Raw genomic sequence first — 6,469 nt, 5'->3', positions numbered from 1 at the left:
GTCAGAGAGTTACTTCTTGTCACTTAAACTCACATTCTAGCAATGTATTTATAGACTCTAAATTCTTAATATCATATAAAAAAAATTGTTTCAAACTAATTTCCTCAATATAATCAATCTCCCAAATTGCCAAGTCATTAGAACACAACAAAATTACTTAATAAAATTCGCCAATACTCATAAAACTTTCTATGTCTAATCCACTATACTTAAATCATCTCTCCCAATATTTCATAATTTTGATCCTCAGCCAAAATATAAAAAATATCTAAAAAATATTATGGAGGTAATGGGTTAGTTATCAACAACTCAGTAAGCAAAGAACATATACTAGTATGTAAACATGAGCCTTTTCAGAAAGTTCGGTATGTAGAAACAAAACATTTCATTTTCTTATGCACATCTCAAAACGTGTTATTAGAAAATCAAAACAAATTTTCAATCTTTTCATATTCAAAAACCAACTTTTCATATTAAAAAACCAAGTGTTCATATTCAAAAACACTTTGGCATAACATAACTAAACATCTTTATCTTCTTATATCATATCGTATGGTATAGTATCATATCATGTCATGTCACTATATCATATCATATACCATGTTTAACTCCTGTGGTAGGGTTATGCTATTCCCGGTTGCCAAACCAGACAATATCATATTATGAAACTTCCCCTTACTCGTTATCAGAGCCCGAGTGTGCACACAAAAAAAAACACATAAAAGACCAAGACCACTTTGCTTCCAAAGTGGGTGCACTAATATCATATCATATCATGTTGGTATCAACCATATCATGTGAACCAGTATCATCATATCAGAACCAGAATCAGAATTAGAATAAAAAACATATAAATCATGCCAAGGTTTTTCAGATGCATATCATATCAAACCACATGTTGAACATATTCATATCATTTCCATATGATAAAAAAACAGATCGAAATAATTTTCTTATCACATGTACAAAAATTCTCAAATATCATATTCTTTCTATAATAGCCCACTAGAAATTCATTGGTGGAATTTCTATTGATTTTAGGAATCTCATAAAAATTCCATAAGTTTTTACGGATCGACCAATCGCTTAGGTTTTAATCTATCATCATAATCAGTGTTATCACTCACTATGGTGCTAGATTTATGAGTTTAATTATTTGAAATAGTTAGAAGTGTCAGAATGCGTTATGGTCTGCGCCATTAGACTCAGTGGATTATTTAGGATTTTATGGCATAATAGTCTATTTTCATAATTTCAGACGAAATGTCTGTTAGAAATTGTGAAATTTATTTTTAGGGGCACTTCGGGGTTGAATTTCGGTAAACGATTGTCACTATAGGTTAATATGAATATTTATAATTTTTTAGTACTAAGTTTATTATGTATTTTTTTTAGAGTGAATAGTAACTTCGATAAGCGCACCTAGTGCAGTGTTTTCAAAATCACAGTGTGAAATGTCCAAATTAGGTTGGAGGAGTTTTATTTGGACACTTGGCAAGATCTTAGCCACACATAGCGAATAGTATTAGACACTTGGTACCCTGAGGAACCATTAGATGGATTTGTGAAGGAAGTCAAGGTGTGAGATCATGCCACTTAAGCAAAGCTCTGTTTCATCTGATCAACTAAATTGTGCCAGACCAAAGAGGGTTTCAACCCTAGCAAAACCCTAAATGGTTGGAATCCAATTGAAACCCCAAAAGCTTGGTTGAAACCAAAACCCTAAACGGTTTTCCCAAACCCTTTTAAATCCGATTTCTAGCATTGTGTTTAATCACTTGATTAAATCACTTCCACATGCTATTAGTTAATCAAATCCTTGTTATGAAATCATTATGCAACCTTTTAAATCTTGGGAATTTGATTGGGCCAAGAAAAATTGGTTTTGGGCTTAATAGCATCTTAAACCCTAACTAAACCCCCTTTAAACCTCAAATTGAAGCCCACTTGGTTGGGGCCCACCAAGGCCCATGAAATTGGCCACCTTGGCAAAGCTTCTTGAAGAAGTTTCTTCCCCCACATGGCAGACCATCCACTGCCATTGGCTGCAACTCATTAGTGCCTTGATGTGAAGAGAAGTCCACTCCATCAACCTCCATCTCTCACAACTGCTGCAGGCAGTCCATGCCTCTCACTATTCTCCACTTTATGTCACATAGCCATCTCCAATCAAGGGTCATTCAAGCCCATAACTTCCCCCTCCAGAAGTCTAAAGTCGTGCAAGACACATTTCTCTCCATTTTATCACTTCTTTCCCCCGTTCTTAGAGAGTAACCCAAAAGAGCTCTCTTGGGCATATTTCTGGGTCTTTTTGCGTGGCCATTTGTGACTCTTTGTAAGTATTTTCGCACGATAATTCCTTCACATAAGTTGTTCGTCTTTGAGTTTAGTTTTCGTGGATATCTTATTAGTCTCATTCCATGCTCATTTGATTGGTCAAAAGTTTGGTGTTGATGATTATCTTTTCTTAATGGATATTTTAAGTGTATTTTTAAACTTAGGATAGGAAGATCCTTGTTACAAAATTTTGGTTTAATCATGGATTTTGAAGATGGAAGAAATTGCAACCAAAATCAAAAGAAATGGTCTACGAATGTTTCGGCCATTGTGAGTTTTCCATAATTGTGATTGGTTTTAAATTGTTCTGAGTTGTTATGTGAGTCTAGGACAAAATTTACATGAGGAATATAAATTTTGGTAATTTTTGGAGTTAGGATGTGAAATCCTTAAGTTAGGGGTAAAATAGTCATTTTCCCACACATAGAGGGTAAAATGGTAATTTTAATCTAAGTTGTCTCTTTTCACATTTCTAATTATTAGTAATTAAAGTTCTAACTTTTAGAATATCCTCTTACAGTTCCTCATGTTTCGTGCTTATTCTTGTAGAACACGATGATCGAGGTAAGTTAGCTCTTAACTTACTATCAGTTTACTGTGTATGTGTGATGGGTAAGAGAACTACAGTTTATGTTCGTATGTTGTTATATATGCCATGCCATGCCATCACATGTTTATCTATTACACGAATTATTCTGTTACGAAAATCTTATCTGTTACATAATATATTCTATCACATGTTACTATATATTGCAAGTATGTCACATTACGTATGCCATCTGTTACATGTATATCATGTCACATAATATTCATTATCACATGTTATGTCATGTTAAGAAATATTGTCTGTTACATGTTATGACATGTCACGAAATATTGTCCGTTACATGTACACCATGTTATGACATATTTTATGTTACATTTATGTCTCAAAGTATGTCATGTTTGTCATCTTACGTTCATGTCACGTTATGCTACGTCAAGACTTCTGTCTTTTATGTCACATTCATGTCACGTCATATTACGAAATACCATGTATGCCAGTTAATTTATTCATGTCAATCACGACCCTAAGCGTTATGATGGGATAATATCCTAGTGGAACTCTTTTGTTCACGCTGGAGTGTCTAAATAGGTTTGAAATTCCCTGGGTTAACGAAGTACAGTCAACAGGTTGCGAATAGGGCCTAACTAGCTGGTCACTGGAGCGCACCAGGCACTAACGCCGATGGAGCCATACATTATGTTACGTGTGTCCACAGCAAGTGTGGCACAAACAATTCATGGGGCCACAACAACTGTGGAGCATACACTACGTGAGACACATCAATTGTGACACGTAGAATACGTGAGGCCACAATAACTGTGGAGTATGTATTAATGCACTCACAACTGGTATAGACACATGTGTTGTGCTGCGGTAATCGGCAGGGACACATGGCTCAAGGGGATCCGTGTAGCACCCATATGGTCATTTTATGATTAAGTCTATTGAAAAAGATTCTAAGTTCATGTATTTCACGTTTAAGTCTTGTTTCACGTTATGTTATGTTCAAGTTTACGTTCATGTCAAGTTTCAAGTTCATGTCAATCATGGTAACCTCATGAGATAAGATTACTCAATCATGGTGACCCCATGAGACAAGAATATGTTTCAAGTTCATCTCTATATCATGTTATGTTCAAGTTCAAGTTCATGTTATGTCATGTTTACGTTCACGTTATGTTTCAAGTTCACAATTATGTTATGCCATGCTCAGGTTCATGTTATGTTTAAGTTCATGTTCAAATTATGTATGTTCACGCTCATACTATGTTTCAAGTCCATGTTATGTTTCAAGTTCACGTCCATGCTATGTTGTTTGTCCATGTTATGTTTTAAGTTCACGTACATGTCATGTCACCTCAAGCTAAGTTTCAGTTTCAGTTCAAGTTATGTCATTTATGTCATGCCATAAGTTAAGTTATGTTATACTTACTTATGACTTTGATTATGCATTCATGCTTTTACTACCATGCATGCATCATTAACCTGTGTGGAAGTTTCCTGTTAACTTGCTGAGATTTGTAATCAAATCTCATGGTAGTAGTCCCAACTACCATTCCTCCCGAATGGTAGGCGATATGTCAGGATCAGAGCAGGGAGTAGACACTAGCAGATTGGAGTAGGTTGATTAGACGCCGTAGATGCAACACGGACCTTGCAGCCTCCATAGTTAGGTCTTTTGATAGTATTCCGGCATCGTTAGTCGAGTTACGTGAGTTACTCAACGAACTAGCCAATAGTATATTTTGGCAATGTAATTATGGAGCCAAGTCTCCATTGTTTTATGATTACAGTATTTTATGACTCGTGCTGTAATTGTGGGTGTTTTAAGTATGCATGGTTTATATTTTAACTATTTGGGATATTATAAGTTTGGTGCATAGTATTGCTAAAAAAAAAATAAAAATTATCCGTTGTAAATATTGCATAATGCTATATGCATGTTAGGAACATTGCATCTTATATGTCATGAAAGGGGGCAGGTAACCTTGTGTTGCATGTCCCGACGCTTCGGATGTCTGTCCGATCCCAAGAGGAATCTGGGGGCGTCACACTTTCTTTTGCACATTTCAAAAACATGTCAAATATTATTCATGTCTACACTATTCAACCAAAAGCATTTATTTCTTTCTTTCATACATATTTCATGCGTGAATGCAAACACATATACTGAGATTGTTTTTCAGCTTTCCTTTTTAAAACAACATGCACATTTTTATAAACTAATCTCAGTTCATTTTTTTTTATGCAAATCTAGTATAAGAACCCCGCTTACTTGGACTTTTAAACTTTTCTGAATCTTTCTACAATCATGCCAAATGAATACCAATCGTCACCTATAAGGAAAACTAAATGTTACTAAACTTCTAAAATGACTGCTAAAACTCTCCATCTACTTAATCCATACTACGAAAATAGTTTTATAAATATTCAGTTTAATACGAAAATCAAGAATGCTAATATTTAAAATTATTTAAAATACTAGTAACATATTTTTACTTTTAAAATATAAGTTGGTAGAATACTTGGGCTATATTCATTCTGTAAAACAAGTCACGGAAACTAATGTTCTTAAAATAGGCTTATTTTCTTATAATTAAATTTACTATTCAATCTTACAAGAAATCTAATGAATACTAATATCATTAAAAGTATATTATTAATTTATTATAATATAATTTTTATCAAAATATGGCGAAACAACTTAAATTAATGTTGAAAATTAACTTAAATCATATTGAAATCATAATTTAATACTACTAACATATATCGTGGTAGGAAATTGTAAATTTCTTAAATAATAGTAGCTCATAAAATATATTTAATAATATTTATATTAAAAATCATTGCAAACTACTAATCATATCTATTTTAAAACCATACTAGGTTTATTTCATATAATAGGCTTAGAGTGCTTAAAAATAAAAAAACGTTAAATACTTACAATTTACTACCGAAAATCAAACTGTAAAAATTAATGCTAAGTAATATAATTAAAGTCTTTAAATATTTTCTATGAAATCAAGTTTATAGCTAATGTTTTTTTCCCCAAAGAGACCATGCCTAATTTAAAAAAATACTAAACACAATCTAAATTAAAAATAATACATTAGTCTCTTAATACAATAAAAATAAAGTTCATTAAAAATCGTTAACGTAGTTTTTTTTGTAAACTATAACAAATCCAATTTAAAATCAAACCCATGTGAAATCAGCACATTTAAAAATATAATTTTTGAAACAAGGTACAATGAGGCTACTACGGGCAACAGATAAAACTAGTAAGTCCAAAATATGATATCTATCGTGGATTAAAAATAAGGGTAAAAACGTAAGCACGTATTTATTCTAACAGCTTAAAATCCATGCACATATTTCTCTCGGTGAGTTCACCCTTACATAAAAATAAGGGTGAACTCACCGAGAGAAATGGCCAGGGACGACGGAAGCGGCTGCTGGACTAGATCGACGGTCATGTACGGCTTGGCTAAAGAGCCCTGTGAGAGAGATAGAGAAAGACATAGAACCCAAGAGAAAGAGGGAGAGGGAGTTACGAACCATGCAACGTGGGGGCTGCAATCCAAC

The sequence above is a fragment of the Juglans regia genome, chromosome 16, assembly GCF_001411555.2.
Source record: "Juglans regia cultivar Chandler chromosome 16, Walnut 2.0, whole genome shotgun sequence".
Lineage (NCBI taxonomy): Eukaryota > Viridiplantae > Streptophyta > Magnoliopsida > Fagales > Juglandaceae > Juglans > Juglans regia.
Note: the sequence above shows the minus strand (reverse complement) of the source record.